The 18,420-nt window shown below is 37.8% G+C and overlaps 1 protein-coding gene across 1 annotated transcript in view; it reads right to left on the reverse strand.

Moving 5' to 3' along the window:
- SPMIP3 (sperm microtubule inner protein 3) overlaps positions 1-18,420 on the reverse strand; it is a 71,200-nt gene that overhangs the window by 34,044 nt on the left and 18,736 nt on the right. Inside the window, exon 1 of the mRNA XM_089907874.1 lies at positions 1-18,420. This exon is cut by the window's right edge and continues 18,736 nt beyond it. The gene's annotated coding sequence lies outside the window, so the exon portion shown is untranslated.

Genomic DNA, 18,420 nt, shown 5'->3' on the forward strand with positions numbered 1-18,420 from the left:
CCTTCTCAGGGTGCCTTCCTACTGCATGAGCTCGCAGGCTAAGCACTGCATCTTCCATACTCCCTCACAACTAGAGTTCTGGATATGAATTAGGATCCTCCATTCAGATGTAATTGAGTGAGATTTGGAAGATGAAAACAAGACAGAGGCTGTTTCCTGCTGCTTTGACTTGTTCTACCGGCAAGGCGGTTATGACGATGTGGTTTTTTTTTTTTTTTTTTTTTTTTTTCAGCAGAATGCCCCTGTCCAATCTCCAGCTTTGAGGGTGTCAGAAGGCAATTGTGTTGAAGGCAGTGCTGAATGCTGTGTTCTAGTGTTCAAACACCAGCTTCGTGAGTGTGGAGAGGGGGCTGCAGGGACTAGGTTCTTAAACTCAATTGCCTGGAAGCAGTTTCCTGATCAGGGCACAGGTAGCTGCTTCCATGATGGGTCAGTTTTGTGAAGGTGTTCTAGAAGCTTCCTGGAGGCCTTCCCCAGAGCCTAACCCTCCAACCTTTCCAATGATTTTGTAAGCACCTCATTATCTACATCAAACTCTTTCTGTTTCCTATACTGGCCCTGGATTTAAACATGTAATATATGATGTTTCCAGTCTAAAATTTCATATTGCATCTGATTATCTACTGGAGAGGACTTGCCACAGAAAAACCACTGCATCTAAGTATTTAGTTGAGAAAGAGTCTACAATGGGGAGGAAACTGAATGCCTGGGGGACAGAGGTAGGAGAAAGCCTTACTTTTTTACAGTTTACCTTCTGTGTACCTTATGAATTTTGTACTATGTGTATATACTATGTATATACAAAGACAGTTGGGCCTCTGCATAAACATGGTGTAGCAGGAGAACGTTGGACTGAGACCCGTGTGACCTGTGGCAAATCATTTCCCCAAGGGAGTGGACTGAAAATTTGTGTCCCCCTGAAATTCATATGTTGAAACCCTAATTCCAATGTGGTGGTATTTGGAGGGGGAGGCTTTGGGAGGTAATTACATTATGGGTGTGGAGCCCTCATGAATGGAACTAGTGTTCTTATGAAAGAGACCCCAGAGTGCTCCCTGGGCCTCGTTCTGCCATGTGACGATACAAGAAGTCGGCAGCCTGCAACCTGGAAGGGGGTCTCACCAGAGCCCGACCATGCTGGCACCCTGACCTCGAACTTCTAGCCTCCAGAACTGTGAGAAAGAAACTTCTACTGTTTACGAGTCACCCAGCCTCTGAAATTTGTTATAACAGCCTGAACAGACTCAGGCACCCACTAAGTATATGGATGAATACAATATCTTTCTGGAGAATTGAGGTAGAAATGCATGTGTGAGTGTTTTCTAACCTAAAAAGCATCAGTATATGCGTTTCTACTTATGAGCACGTATAATGTGTCAGGTACCATGCATGAACTCATATTAGACTCCCAGAAACCCTGTGAAGTGTTTATCACTACATTACTGACAAGAAAACTGAGATTCTGAGAAGTAGAATAACTTCTCAGGAACCATGGTTAGAATCCTCTGGCTCCAGAAACATTTATCTTAACGACTATGCTATATCACAACAACCATGGAGCACCCAGACCATCAGCCAAAACAAAACTGGGACAGCCCAAAAGAAGCAGTAACCAGGAGGGAGAAAGGATTGGAAAAAAGAGTGTGATGCTTCTCTCTCTTCTTTTTATAACTTGTTAACTTACTGTCCACAGGCCAGCTGGCTGCTTTATTTCACCTCCATGTTTTTCAAGCAACTTGAAAATTTTCAAACAAGATTATAACAGAACAGTTTGGCTATCCAACAGAGCCTGTTAATTACAAAGTGTGTTTTTACTTTTAGCACTGGTGTGCTTAGTTAAAAAAAAAAAAAAGATGGAAGAAAGAATGACAGAGAAAATCTGAGTAAACACAATTGAGTTCTCCCTTAAACTCAGAAACATGACTGCTGGGATTTCATTTTACTAGAAGTGACATGCTGGAGAGAAGAATGCAAGATATTTAGGACATTTGTGCTCCTAACAAAGAAAACACCTAGTGTGCCTTTGATGATAGAGTGATTGCTCAGTGCCTAGAAATTCTGAATCAGCACCACAGAGAACACCAGTCCTGGGTGGCTGTAACTTGGCTACGCCAGAGAAACCCTTTCAGAGGAGCACATGAATAGCCCTCTTTGAGTCTAAGCCTAAGCTTCCAGAATAATCAGGAGACCTTGTCTGGGTGGGTGACACTGCCATTCTGCACCTTTAGAGGATGCCTCTACCATGTGTATAGGGTACCAGATCACATTTTGTGTGGTTAGCTATCATCTCTTGAACACGTAAGAAAATGTAGTTTGCAGTAAGATATGTCAGTGCATTTTATTTTAATCTTAAAAAGTAGAGTCACGTACCAAATCTGAATGTGACTCACTTACGAGCACATGTTAAACTTGCCATCATTTCTATACTCACAGCCAACACTGCACAACTGTTGTTAGAGGCACCATGAACAACATAACTTTTATCTCCTTTAAAATAGATAATTTTTTAGTTGCCTTAATAGAAGATTCTCCTTCTGATGTGCCCTTAGTAAAATTCTTCCAGCGCAAACAGGAGTTCTATCTGTACCTTCACCCTACATTTCATTCAATCTCATATTAATCTTGGGAAACCTTAAACGTTTTTCTTTTTTTAAACTGAAATACAATGTGCTCAGGGTAAATAATGCTATAAAATAATATTAAAACCACCCATAAAAAACTATTTTCATTTTTTATATTTTATGTATACATACTCAGCTTTATACTTAAAAACTTGAAAACTCAGTAGACATTCTATTTTATAGTTTTGGGTTTTCATTTAACAATATTTCATGAAAAATTTTCCACATCGCCACAAAGTATTATTAATTCTAATATTTAGTGTTCTTTTGTGTTGTTTGGTGAGGCCCACCCATCACTCTATTTAAACAGTATCGTCTCCACTTCCACCCCTGGACTCCTTATCCATGCTCTATGCTTGATTTTTCTGCACAACACTCATTACCATCTGCCATACTGTATGTTTACTTAGGTATCTTGTTTATGTCTGCCTTCCCCATTAGAAAGTAATCACCATGAGGGCAGGGAGCTTTGTCTGTTGTGTTCACTGCTGTACCTCTAGGGCCAAAGATAATAACTGATACACGGTAGACATTTAATAAATATTTACTGAGTAACTGAATGTGCCATAATTTATGAAACCCAGTACGCTGATGTTGGACATTTTGGTCATACTGAACATCTATATGTTTGATTCTATTGAATTCATTTCTTAGGATACATTCCTAGAAGTGAGTCAAGGTTTGGGCATCTTCATGGCTCTTACTTACGAGGATTTTAGCCACTTTCAGTTAATAAGGCTGGACCCTAAATCACTATGGTTAGACTCCTAGGGCACAGACATTAAAATTTAATAATAGAATTTTTATTATACTGATTTCAGAAGGTGAACTAAGGTAAATGAATAAAAGATGTACATTCCAGCAAACTTCCTCAAAGTTAATATTCAACATGCTGACTTCGGGAAAAAATATATAAGATTTATTTTGCCAACTTTCTCAGCAACTTTTTGGTATTATAGAATATATTATGGATCAAATCAAAATTTTATAAAATACAGTAACATAGTCAAAAACCTTATAAATTCTGCTTATTTATGGCAATATTTCTTAGCAAGCCATGAAGGAAATTTCTCAACCTGATAAGGAACATCCATAAAAACCTACAGCTAACATGACATTTAATGGTGAAAGCCTGATTTCTTCTTGAAATTAGGAACAAAGCAAGGATGTTACTCTCACCACTCCTATTCAACATGCTGCTGGAAGTCTGACTCAGTGCAATAAGGCAAGAAAATGAAATAAAAGCATACAGATGGGAAGGAAAGAAAACTATCCTTATTTGTAAATGACATAATTGTGTAGAAAATCTCAAGGAATCTACAGATAAATTTCCTAAACGAATAACTCTGTTTAACAAGATCATAGGATACAAAGTCAACACATAAAAAAATTATATTTCTATACTTTAAGTAAAAAATTAAAACCAAGATTTAAAACACTACTATTTACAATAGCTCAAAAAAAGGAAAAAGGAACATTATGTATAAAGCTAACGAGACATTTACAGGCTATGTATGCTGAAAAGCACAAAATCCTGATGAAAGAAATCAAAGACCTGAGAGACACTGTGTTCATGGATTGGAAGACTCAACGTAGTAATGATGACAATTCTCCCCAAATTGATCTGATTTGTTTGGTTGAACAAATTAGCAGGAATTTTTTGTAGATATAGACAAGCCTGTTCTAAAGTTTATTTGGAAATGCAAGGGAAATAAAATAGCTAAGATAATTTTGAAAAAGAGCAATCACATTCTGGTAGAAAGGGGATGGAAAAACAACTAGTCCTCAGCTGACAACCAGATATTTTACGTATGCTCTTTCATTCAGTCCTCACAAGAGTCCTGAGAGTTGTTTGTTATTATCCTGAATTTGTAGAAGATGTTAAATTACATGTTTAAGGTCACATAGCCAGTAAACAAAAAAATCCAGATGTGCCTGACTCCATCCGCCTTCTCCTCGAGTGCCACTGATTCATTGATTTACTCAGCAAACATTTATTGATCAACTACCTTTGCTTGGCATTGTACCAGGCACTAGGGAAAAAGCATTTAGCAAAAGGTATGTGGTTCTGCTCTCATGTTGCTTATGTGGTAGAGAAGTTGAAGTCAGATATTAATCATAGAGTTGCACGATCAATGTAAAATTAAAGCTCAGTAACTGCTAAAACAGAATCCTTTAAGTTAGCTTTCAGGTAGTTGAGGGGCTGCATCCCTCCTTGCCTCTTTCAGAATTCTAAAGGAAAAGGCTTTAAGAATGGATAAGTCACATTTGCTTCAGGACATTTTCCCTGATAGGAAACTTGTGAGAAGCTCTCCTTTTGGAGATGGGCTTTCTGAGGTTTAGAAAAAGATTTTAAATGTTGACACCTACTTTTTATGGTAGGAAAGAGAGTTAAAAATAATATTTGTTAAAGTCTTACAACGTCAAGTGGAACCAACAGCAATTACCCGGTAAGTTAATTAGCTTGTGAACCTTAAGTAAATGATAACTAGCAAGTTATCATTTAATTAATCTGCCCAAAGAAGGGGCAGAGGCAGGATATTAGAGTCAGGGTCCCAAGACTCTGATATTATTTATCTGGTAATTTTTGGAAAATTTGAGGAATAGTTAGGGAGTGGCATTTAAACTGGCGTACAAATGGCAACAATTTATTTTCTAAATGTAGTTTATAACACCAGAGTCCTGGGTGTCCCCTTTCCTTGGAGGTGTGGCATCAGTACTCGTTGCACTGGGAGAAGTTGGGCCCCTGTGGAAAGCCATGCCCTAGTAATCTGACAGTGCAGAGAAGGCAAGGGGGTGGATGGCTTTCTCAGAATTCATATGACCCACCCTGCCTAGGAGTATGACAGCAGCCTCGCTGACTGCCGATTGCTCTGTGGCTAGGGCAATGTCTCCCAGCTGCTTTTGAGCATGTGTGTCATAAGAGGACATTTAGAAAATGGTTTTCAGTAACTGAGTTACTTTGACAGTCCCCTGTTGCTTCTGTTTCCTCAGGAAGCCAGTGTTCCCAGTTCAGGAAGGTGAGTTACCCACTTGCTCTCTTCCCCTTCCACACCCCTGCACCCAACCCCCAAAATCCTACCATGAATTCTGCTGCCTGAATGCTTTTTCCTTCCTCTTTTTCTAGTCTAAACTCCACCCATTCTTCAGGGCTTTATTCAGGTCCTTTACAATCTCTTCCTAGCACTATGAGTTCCAAATGGTCCATTGCCTGCCCCTGAATTCACAGAGCCCTTGATTATTTCTATTACGCATTTTGGTTCTCATTGGTTCATTGGTTTCTGAACTCATTTATTCATCATTTAAGAAAATGTTTAATGAGTGGCAATTTTGTGCCAGGCCTTGAATTAGATTCTCTAGAGATTCTTCAAAGAATAAGACATGAGTTTCATACAGTGTCTTTCCTCTCAGTTAAAATTATGTAAGCTCCTGGATCTTGGAACCACGTTTCTTTTTTTTTTTTTTTTTTTTTTGTGCGGTACGCAGGCCTCTCACTGTTGTGGCCTCTCCCGTTGCGGAGCACAGGCTCCGGACGCGCAGGCCCAGCGGCCATGGCCCACGGGCCCATCAGCTCCGCGGCATGTGGGATCCTCCCGGCCCGGGGCACGAAAGAGAAGTACAGGCAGTAACTGGTGTTACCTGCTTAGGCTGCAGTGAGTAGAGACCTCCTTGTTCTTAAAAGCAGTCCTCTGAGGACAGCAGTTATTTCAGCTGTCTCCTGGTGTTGTAAAGGCTCACTGCAGAGTTGTGGGACTTGATCCTTTTGCATCGCTCAAAGGGTATTGTGATGCACTATGGGTTAGAAAGTTTTGCTTGGTAATGCCTTTCAGGTCTCAGACTTATAAAAAGTAGAGATCTTTGGTCTCTATGACAGCCCAGCTGCACATGAAAGAAAGGATAAAAATTGGTGTGGAAAGGAAAACCATGTGGGCAAGTAACCTGGACTAGTTAATCACTAGAATTTTCTTTTCTATAAAGATTATTCCAAAGACAACGTAAGGTCAAAGACCTGAGAGGTGCTGTATTGCAAGCACTACCCTTTGCAAGCTAAAATTGAGAAAGTAGGGGCTGGCAAGAGGGACAAATGAGTCTAGCTCTGCTTGGTCCAAGACTAGATTAGGCTCTATCCTGTTAGTACTGAAGGTATCATAGGAGGCATTTAATTGGCCATCTGTATGTCCTCTTTGGAAAAATATCTATTCAGGTCATCTGCCCATTTTCTACTCAGACTGCTAGTTTATTTTGCTATTGAGTTGTATGAATTCTTTATATAATTTGGGTATTAACCCCTTATCAAACATATCATTTGCACACAACTTCTCCCATTCAGTAGGTTGCCTTTACATTTTGTTGATGGTTTCTTTCACTGTGCAAAAACTTTTTAGTTTAATTTAGTCTCATTTGTGTATTTTTGCTTTTGTTGCCCTCGCCTGAGGATCCAGAAAAATATTGCTAATACTTATATCAAAGAGCATGCTACTATGTTTTCTTCTAGGAGTTTTATGATTTCTGGTCTCACATTTAATATTTAATCCACTTCGAGTTTTTATTTATTTATTTATTTATTTATGGCTGATTGGGTCTTTGTTGCTGCACACGGGCTTTCTTTAGTTGTGTCGAGCAGGGGCTACTCTTTGTTGTGGTGCGTGGGCTTCTCATTGTGGTATCTTCTCTTGTTGTGAAGCAAGGCTCTAGGCACGTGGGCTTCAATAGTTGTGACACGTGGGCTCTAGAGTGCAGGCTCAGTAGTGTGGTGCAAGGGATAGTTGCTCTGTGCATGTGGGATCTTCCCTGACCAGGGCTCGAACCCATGTCCCCTGCCTTGGCAGGCAGATTCTTACCCACTGCACCAGCAGGGAAGCCCTGAGTTTATTTTGGAATATGGTGTGAGAAAGTGGTCTAGTTTTATTCTTTTGTAGGTAGCTATCCAATTTTCCAAAAACCATTTATTGAAGAGACTATCTCTTCCCCATTGTGTATTCTTGTCTTCTCTGTTGTAGATTAAGACTAAACCTGCAATATCTCCGAGGTATGCCTGTAGTCATTCTGAGAGCTATGAGGTGATATTTCATTACGGTTTTGATTTGCATTTCCCTGGTGATTAGTGATGTTGATGGGTTTATTTCTGAGCTCTGTATTCTGTTCCATTGATCTATCTGTCTGTTTTTTGTCCAGTGCCATGTGGTTTTGATTATCATAGCTTTGTAGTATAGTATGAAATCACGGAGTGTAACACCTCCAGCTTTGTTCTTCTTTCTCAAAATGGCTTTGGCTATTCATGGTCTTTTGCAGTTACCCACAAATTTTAGGATTGCTTGTTTTAGGTCTGTGAAAAATGCCATTGGTGTTTTGATAAGGATTGGATTGAATCTATAGATTGCTTTGGGTAGTATGGACATTTTAACAATATTCATTCTTCCAATCCAATATCTTTCTATTGCTTTATATTATTTTCAAATTCCTCCATCAATGTTTTATCGTTTTCAGAGTATAGGTCTCCTGCACCCTTGGTTGTTTATTCCCAGATATTTTATTCTTTTTAATGCAATTTTAAATGGGATTGTTTTCTTGCTTTCTCTTTCTTTCTTTCTTTCTTTTTTAAAATTTATTTATTTAGACTGCACCGGGTCACAGTTGTGGCATGCAGGATCTTCAGTTGTGGCATTCGAACTCTTAGTTGCAGCATGCATGCGGGATCTAGTTCCCTGACCAGGGATCAAACCTGGGCCCCCTGCATTGGGAGTGCGTAGTCTTACCCATGGACCACCAGGGAAGTCCATCTTGCTTTCTCTTTCTGACAGTTCATTATCAGTGTATAGGAAAGCAACAGATTTCTTTATATTGATTTTGTATCCTGCAACTTTACTGAATGCATTTATTAGTTCTAATAGAGTTTTTGGTGGAGACTTTACAGTTTTCCATATATAGTATCATGCCACCTGCAAATAGTGACAGTTTTACTTCTTTTCCCCAATTAGGATGACTTTCATTCTTTTTGTTGTCTGCTTGTTATAGCTAGGACTACTAACACTATGTTGAATAAAAGTGGTGAGAGTGGGCATTCTTGTCTTATTCTTGATCTTAAAGGAAAAGCTTTCAGCTTTCACAATTGAGTATGATGTTAGCTGTGGGTTTGTCATATATAGCCTTTATTATGTTGAGGTGTGTTCCCTCTATACCATTTTGTTGAGAGCTTTTATTATAAATGGATGTTGAATTTTGTCAGATCACCTATAGAGATGATCCTATGATTTGTATACACTTTGTTGAGAGTTTTATTATAAATGGTGTTGAAGTTTTGTCAGATGCTTTTTGGGCATCTATCGAGATGATCACATGACTTTTTTCTTTCATTTTATTAATGTGGTGTATCACATTAATTGATTTGTGAATACTGAACCATTCTTACATACCTGGAGTAAATCCCACTTGATCATGGTATATGATCCTTTTACTATATTGTTGAATTTGGTTTGCAAATATTTTGTCAGGGGTTTTTGCATCTATGTTCATCAGGGTTATTGGCTGTATTTATTTATTTATTTTGGATTGTCTCTGTCTGATTTTGGTATCATGGTATGCTGGTCTTGTAAAATGAGTTTGGAAGTGTTCCTTCCTTTTCAATATTTTTTGGAATAATTTGAGAAGGATAGATATTAACTCTTCTTTACATGATTGGTAGAATTTATCTGTGAAGTCATCTGAACCCGGGCTTTTGTCTTTTGAAAGTTTTTGATTACTGATTTAATTTTTTTAATTATTAATAAAAGCTTTTAATTTTGAAATCATTATTTAATTTTATTACCAGTAATTTGTCTGTTCAGATTTTCTATTTCTTCCTGATACAGAGATTGTATATTTCTAAGAATTTATCTGTTTCTTCTAAGTTGTCTAATTTTGTTTGTATGTAATTGTTTGTAGTAGTCTTTTATGATTCTTTGTATTTCTGTGGTGTTGGCTGTATCTTCCCTTACATTTGATTTTATTTATTTGGGCCCGCTCTCTTTTTTTTCTCTGTGAGTCTGACTAAAGTTTTATTAATTTTGTTTACCTTTTTCAAAGAAGCAGCTCTTAGTTTCATTGATCTTTTCTGTTTTTCTTTAAGTCTTTGTTTAATTCCACTCTGATCTTTATTATTTCCTTCCTTCTACTAATTTTGGCCTTTGTTTCTTCTTCTTTCTAGTTTCACTTGGTGTAAAGTTAGATTATATTAGGGATTTTTCTTGTGTCTTATAGGCATTTATCACTATGAACTTTCCTCTGACTACAGATTTTGCTGCATCCCATAGATTTTGGAAAATTGTGTCTCCATTTTTATTTGTCTCAAGGTATTTTTAAATTTCTTCTTTGATTTCTTCATTGACCCATTGGTTGTTTAGTATTATGTTTAGTTTCCACATGCTTGTGTTTTTTCCAGTTTTCTTCTTGTAATTGATTTCTAGTTTCATACAATTGTGGTCAGAAAAGATGCTTGATATGATTTCAGTCTTCTTAAATTTATTGAGACTTGTCTTATTGCTTAATACGTAGTCTATCCTGGAGAATGTTCCACGTGCACTTGAAAAGAATGTGTATTCTGTAGTTTTTTGATGGAATGTTCTGTATAGATCTATTAAGTTTGTCTGGTCTAGTGTGTCATTTAAAGCTAATATTTCCTTATTGATTTTCTGTCTGGATGATCTGTTCATGGGTGTAAGAGGGGTGCTAAAGTCCTCTACAATTATTATACTATTGTCAATTTCTCCCTTTATGTCTGTTAATATTTGCTGTATGTATTTAGGTACTCCTATTTGGGTGCATAAATATCTATGAATGTTACATCTTTTTCTTGGATTGACCCCTTTATTATTATGTAATGCCCTTTGTCTTTTGTTACAGTCTTTGTTTTAAAGTATAGTTTGTCTGATATGAGTACTGCTACCCCAGCTTTCTTTTCATTTCCATTTGTGTGGAATATCTTTTTCCATCCCTTCGCTTTCAGTCTGAGTGTGTCTTGAGGCCTAAAATGAACCTCTTGTAGGCAGCATATAGATGGGTCTTTTTATCCTCTCAGCCACCCTATGTCCTTTAATTGGAGCATTTAGTCCATTTACATTTGAAGTGATTATTGATAGATATTTACTTATTGCCATTGTGTTGATCGTTTTCTGCTTGTTTTTGTAGTTCTCTGTTTCTTTCTTTTCTTTGTGTCTACCTTTGTGGATTGATGATTTTCTTTTCTTTTCTTTTCTTTTTTTGGTTTCCCAGTGCATATAAAAGTTTTGATATCATTTTAAACATACAGACAGATTGCCATCAAGAGTTAGATAGCTTTATAAACCAAAATAATTTTAGAAAACTAGGATCATAATATATATGCCATATATCTAAAATATAAAAGTATAACCTAAGTAAATTTAAAAACATTTAATTAAAGGGTCAAAGCAAAAATTATGATGACTAATCTCCACAGTATAAGAGGTCACATGGATTAGTCATCATAAATTCCACTAAACAATAGGGACTAGAGGAACCAAGATGGTGGAGTAGAAAGATGTGTTCTCACTCCCTCTTGTGAGAACACCGGAATCACAACTAGCTGCTGGACAATCATCAACAGGAAGACACTGGAACTCACCAGAGAAGATATCCCACAACCAAAGCCAAAGGAGAAGCCAAAATGAGACGGTAGGAGGGGCGCAATCACAGTAAAATCAAATCCCATAATGGCTGGCTGGGTGACTCACAGACTGGAGAACACTTATACCACAGAAGTCCACCCACTGGAGTGAAGGTTCTGAGCCCCACATCAAGCTTCCCAACCTGGGGGTCTGGCAACGGGAGGAGGAATTCCTAGAGAATCAGACTTTGAAGCCTAGTGGGAATTGATTACAGGACTTCAACAGGACTGGGGGAAACAGAGACTCCATTTTTGGAGGGCACACACAAAGTAGTGTGCACATCAGGACCCAGGGGAAGGAGCAGTGACCCCAGGGGAGACTGAACCAGGCCTACCTGCTAGTGGTGGAGGGTCTCCTGCAGAGGCAGGGGGTGGCGGTGGCTCACCATGGGGACAAGAACACTGGCAGCAGAAGTTCTGGGAAGTAATCCTTGGCATGAGCCCTCCCAGAGTTTGTCATTAGCCCCACCAAAGAGCCCAGGTAGGCTTCAGTGTTGGGTTGGCTTAGGCCAAACACCCAACAGGGAGGGAACCAAGCCCCACCCATCAACAGTCAAGTGGATTAAAGTTTTACTGAGCTCTGCCCACCAGAGCAACATGCAGCTCTACCCACCACCAGTCCCTCCCATCAGGAAGCTTGCACAAGCCTCTTAGATAGCCTCATCCACCAGAGGGCAGAGAGCAGAAGCAAGAAGAACCACAATCCTGCAGCATGTGGAACAAAAACCACGTTCAAAGAAAGATAGACAAGATGGAAAGGCAGAGGGCTACATACCAGATGAAGGAACAAGATAAAACCCCAGAAAAACAACTAAATGAAGTGGAGATAGGCAACCTTCCAGAAAAAGAATTCAGAATAATGATAGTGAAGATGATCCAGGACCTCAGAAAAAAAAATGGAGGCAAAGATCGAGAAGATGCAAGAAATGTTTAACAAAGACCTAGAAGAATTAAAGAACAAACAAACAGAGATGAACAATACAATAACTGAAATGAACACTACACTAGAAGGAATCAATAGCAAAATAACTGAGGCAGAAGAACGGATAAGTTACCTGGAAGACAGAATGGTGGAATTCACTGCTGTGGAACAGAATAAAGAAAAAAGAATGAAAAGAAATGAAGACAGCCTAAGAGACCTCTGGGACAACATTAAACGCAACAACATTCATATTATAGGGGTCCAGAAGGAGAAGAGAGAGAGAGAAAGGACCAGAGAGTATATTTGAAGAGATTATAGTCGAAAACTTCCGTTACTTGGGAAAGGAAATAGCCACCCAAGTCCAGGAAGCGCAGTGAGTCCCATACAGGATTAACCCAAGGAGAAACATGCTGAGACACATAGTAATCAAACTGACAAAAATTAAAGACAAAGAAAAATTATTGAAAACAGCAAGGGAAAAATGACAAATAACATACAAGGGAACTCCCATAAGGTTAACAGCTGATTTCTCAGCAGAAACTCCACAAGCCAGAAGGCAGTGGCAAGATATGGTTAAAGTGATGAAAGGGAAGAACGTACAACCAAGATTACTCTACCCAGCAAGGATCTCATTCAGATTCGAGGGAGAAATCAAAAGCTTTATAGACAAGCAAAAGCTAAGAGAATTCAGTGCCACCAAACCAGCTCTACAACAAATGCTAAAGGAACTTCTCTAAGTGGGAAACACAAGAGAAGAAAAGGATCTACAAAAACAAACCCAAAACAATTAAGAAAATGGTCATAGGAACATACATATTGATAATTACCTTAAACATGAATGGATTAAATGCTCCAACCAAAAGACACAGGCTTGCTGAATGGATACAAAAACAAGATCCATATATATTCTGTCAACAAGAGACCCACTTCAGACCTAGGGACGCATACATACTGAAAGTGAGGGGATGGAAAAAGATATTCCATGCAAATGGAAATCAAAAGAAAGCTGGAATAGCTATACTCATATCAGATAAAATAGACTTTAAAATAAAAAATGTTATAAGAAACAAGGAAGGACACTATATAATAATCAAGGGATCAATCCAAGAAGAAGATATAACAATTATAAATATATATGCACCCAACATAGGAGCACCTCAATACATAGGCAACTGCTAACAGCTATAAAAGAGGAAATCGACAGTAACGCAATAATAGTGGGGGACTTTAACACCTCACTTACACCAATGGACAGATCATCCAAAATGAAAATAAATAAGGAAACAGAGGCTTTAAATGACACATTAGACCAGATAGATTTAATTGATATTTATAGGACATTCCATCCAAAAACAGCAGATTACAGTTTCTTCTCAAGTTCACATGGAATATTCTCCAGGATAGATCACATCTTGGGTCACAAATCAAGCCTCAGTAAATTTAGGAAATGGAAATCATATCAAGCATCTTTTCTGACCACAGCGCTATGAGAATAGAAATCAATTACAGGGAAAAAATGTAAAAAACACAAACACATGGAGGCTAAACAATACGTTACTGAATACCCAAGAGATCACTGAAGAAATCAAAGAGGAAATCAAAAAATACCTAGAGACAAATGACAATGAAAACACGATGATCCAAAACCTATGGGAGGCAGCAAAAGCAGTTCTAAGAGGGAAGTTTATAGCTATACAAGCCTACCTCAAGAAACAAGAACAATCTCAAGTAAACAATCTAACCTTACATCTACAGGAACTAGAGAAAGAAGAACAAACAAAACCCAAAGTTAGCAGAAGGAAAGAAATCATAAAGATCAGAGCAGAAATAAATGAAATAGAAACAAAGAAAACAATAGCAAAGATCAATAAAACTAAAATCTGGTTCTTTGAGAAGATAAACAAAATTGATAAACCATTAGCCAGACTCATCAAGAAAAAGCGGGAGAGGACTCAGAACAATAAAATTAGAAATGAAAAATGAGAAGTTACAACAGACACTGCAGAAATACAAAGCATCCTAAGAGACTACTACAAGCAAGTCTATGCCAATAAAATGGACACCCTGGAAGAAATGGACAAATTCTTAGAAAGGTATAACCTTCCAAGACTGAACCAGGAAGAAACAGAAAATATGAACAGACCAATCACAAGTAATGAAATCGAAAATGTGATTAAAAATCTTCCAACAAACAAAAGTCCAGGACCAGATGTCTTCACAGGTGAATTCCATCAAACATTTAGAGAAGAGCTAACACCCATCCTTTTCAAACTCTTCCAAAAAATTGCAGTGGAAGGAACACTCCCAAACTCATTCTATGAGGCCACCATCACCCTGATACCAAAACCAGACAAAGATACTACAAAAAAGAAAATTACAGACCAATATCACTGATGAATATAGATGCAAAAATCCTGAACAAAATACTAGCAAACAGAATCCAACAACACATCAAAAGGATCATACACCATGATCAAGTGGGATTTATCCCAGGGATGCAAGGATTCTTCAATATATGAAAATCAATCAATGTCACACACCATATTAACAAACTGAAGAATAAAAACCATATGATCATCTCAATAGATGCAGAAAAAGCTTTTGACAAAATTCAACACTGACTTATGATAAAACCTCTCCAGAAAGTGGGCATAGAGGAAACCTACCTCAACATAATAAAGGCCATATATGACAAACCCACAGCAAACATCTTTCTCAATGGTGAAAAACTGAAAGCATTTCCTCTAAGATCAGGAATAAGACAAGGAGGTCCACTCTCGCCACTATGATTTAACATAGTTTTGGAAGTCACAGCCATGGCAATCAGAGAAGAAAAAGAAATAAAAGGAATACAAATTGGAAAAGAAGAAGTAAAGTTGTCACTGTTTGCAGATGACATGATACTATACATGGAGAATCCTAAAGATGCCACCAGAAAACTACTAGAGCTAATCAATGAATCTGGTAAAGTTGCAAGATACAAAATTAATGTGCAGAAATCTCTTGCATTCCTGTCCACTAATGATGAGAAATGTGAAAGAGAAATTATGGAAACACTCCCATTTACCACTGCAACAAAAAGAATAAAATACCTAGGAATAAACCTACCTAAGGAAACAAAAGACCTGTATGCAGAAAACTATAAGACACTGATGAAAGAAATTAAAGATGATACCAACAGATGGAGAGATATACCATGTTCTTGGATTGGAAGAATCAATATAGTGAAAATGACTATACTTCCCAAAGCAATCTACAGATTCAATGCAATCCCTGTCAAATTACCAATGGCATTTTTTACAGAACTAGAAAAATCATCTCAATTTTGTATGGAGACACAAAAGACCCCGAATAGCCAAAGCAGTCTTGAGGGGAAAAAACGGAGCTGGAGGAATCAGACTCCCTGATTTCAGACTTACTATAAAGCTATAGCAGTCAAGATAATATGGTACTGGCATAAAAACAGAAACATAGATCAATGGAACAAGACAGAAAACCCAGATATAAACCCATGCACCTATGGTCAAGTAATGTATGACAAAGGAGGCAAAGATTTACAATGGAGAAAAGACAGTCTCTTCAATAAGCAGTGCTGGGAAAACTGGACAGCTACATGTAAAAGAATGAAATTAGAACACTCCCTAACACCATACACAAAACTAAACTCAAAATGGATTTGAGAGCTAAATGTTAAGACCGGACACTATAAAACTCTTAGAGGAAAGCATAGGAAGAACACTCTTTGACATAAATCACAGCAAGATCTTTTTTGACCCACCTCCTAGAGTAATGGAAATAAAAATAAACAAATTGGATGTAATGAAACTTTAAAGCTTTTGCACAGGAAAAGAAACCATAAACAAGACGAAAAGACAACCCTCAGAGTGGTAGAAAATATTTGCAAATGAATCAACGGACAAAGGATTAATCTCCAAAATATATAAACAGTTTATGCAACTCAATATTAATGAAACAAACAACCCAATCCAAAAATGTGCAGAAGAACTAAATAGACTAAATAGAACTAAATTTCTCCAAAGAAGACATACAGATGGCCAAGAAGCACATGAAAAGCAGCTCAACATCACTAATTATTAGAGAAATGCAAATCAAAACTACAATGAAGTATCACCTCACACCAGTTAGAATGGGCATCATCAGAAAATCCACAAACAACAAATGCTGGAGAGGGTGTGGAGAAAAGGGAACCCTCTTGCACTGTTGGTGGGAATGTAAATTGATACAGCCACTATGGAGAACAGTATGGAGGTTCCTTAAAAAACTAAAAATAGGGCTTCCCTGGTGGCACAGTGGTTGAGAGTCTGCCTGCTGATGCGGGGGGCGCGGGTTCGTGTCTGGGTCTGAGAGGATCCCACGTGCCGTGGAGAGGCTGGGCCTGTGGGCCATGGCCGCTGGGCCTGCGCATCTGGGCCCTGTGCTCCGTGATGGGAGAGGCCGCAGCAGTGAGAGGCCTGCGTACTGCAAAAAAAACCCCAAAAAACTAAAAACTAAAAATAGAGTTACCGTATGATCCAGCAATCCCACTACTGGGCATATACCCAGAGAAAACCATAATTCAAAAAGACACATGCACCCCGATGTTCACTGCAGCACTATTTACAATAGCCAGGTCATGGAAAGAACCTAAATGCCCATCGACAGATGAATGGATAAAGAAGTTGTGGTACGTATGTACAATGGAATATTACTCAGCCATAAATAGGAATGAAATTGAGTCATTTGTTGAGACGTGGATGGATCTAGAGACTATCATACAGAGTGCAGTAAGTCAGAAAGAGAAAAACAAATATTGTATATTAATGCATGTATGTGGAACGTAGAAAAATGGTACAGATGAACCAGTGTGCAGGGCAGAAGTTGAGACACAGATGTAGAGAACAAACGAATGGACACCAAGGGGGAAAACCATGGTGGGGTGGGGATGGCGGTGTGCTGAATTGGGCGATTGGGATTGACATGTATACACTGATGTGTATAAAATTGATGACTAATAAAGTCCTTCAGTATAAAAAAACAAACAAGCAAAAAAAACAACTAATAGTAAACTTTCTTTGGGTTATCTGTATGGAAATATGTTAATATAAATGTTTCAGACATTACATGAAATTTCTAAAAATCTTATATGTTCTGGTATAATGTTATAAGTCATAATTCTAGTTGTTACTTTAAAATATATATCTCAGAAATAACTAAATTTCCTTGTCAATTGCATTACTATGAACTTTCATCAAATCTTTAACCGTGGTCATTTTTAAGTCTTTTGTCATTTACAGACAGTTCTGTGTGTACTCTGAGGCTTTTGCAAAACTGTTCCTATAAAAGGGTTTCATCTTCAAGGAGTTCATGGGAAAGACTCTGACAAGTACAGGTTTCTGGTAACTGACTATACTGCTGAACCGAATGAATAAGCATTTTCAGAACTCTAATGGAAAACTGAGGAATTCATAAAAGTGCTAACAAAAGATCAAGATGAAAAAAATTAATTACGTGGGACTGAGTGAACTGATGAAAATGATTATAATTTTTGTGACTTTCTGTTTGAATTAAAAAAAATCCCACAAGGACTCAGAGGCAAAAAATATACAAATCAATTTTCACTGCAAAGTAAAGGAGCTGTTACAGTGGAGGATTCCTGGACTGAAGGTCAATATCATGACATAGTATGAGTGTGTTTCATGTTTGGTAATTGCAATCATTGTTGCTTTTGTTGTGGTCATCCATTTACAATGCTTGGTGTCAGTTGATTTATCTCTTGTAAAAATAAAATACAGTGTGTGTATGTGAGTTGTGAAAAAAAAGAAAGAAAATCTATACTCCAAATATGCTTTCTAAATATATTTTCAAAGTTTAGTAATAAAGGACTCTGTCAGGGTTAAAAAAAACCCCAAACAAACAAAAAAAAAACAATAGGGACTGCTTTTGCATAAAGATGCTCACTGATATAAATTTCTTCAAGCTTGTGCCAAGCTTATTGACCTCTATACATAGTTTTTCATTCTGTTCAGCTTTAAAATGACCTCCAAATTCTCACACCTGCCCCCACTGGGTTTCTTGTAAATGACAAGCTAATGCTTCCTTTTAGAAGATTGTTAGTGAGATTGTCCTATAAAATCTGGTCATAAAGCTATCGGACTATCATTCCTATCAGCCTATCATAGTCTATCAGCTATGACAACATGTCATATTGTCATTTGACT

The sequence above is a fragment of the Delphinapterus leucas genome, chromosome 1, assembly GCF_059928025.1.
Source record: "Delphinapterus leucas isolate spDelLeu-1000000601 "Yukka" chromosome 1, BTC_Dleu_Yukka2, whole genome shotgun sequence".
In the NCBI taxonomy this organism is placed as follows: Eukaryota; Metazoa; Chordata; class Mammalia; order Artiodactyla; family Monodontidae; genus Delphinapterus; species Delphinapterus leucas.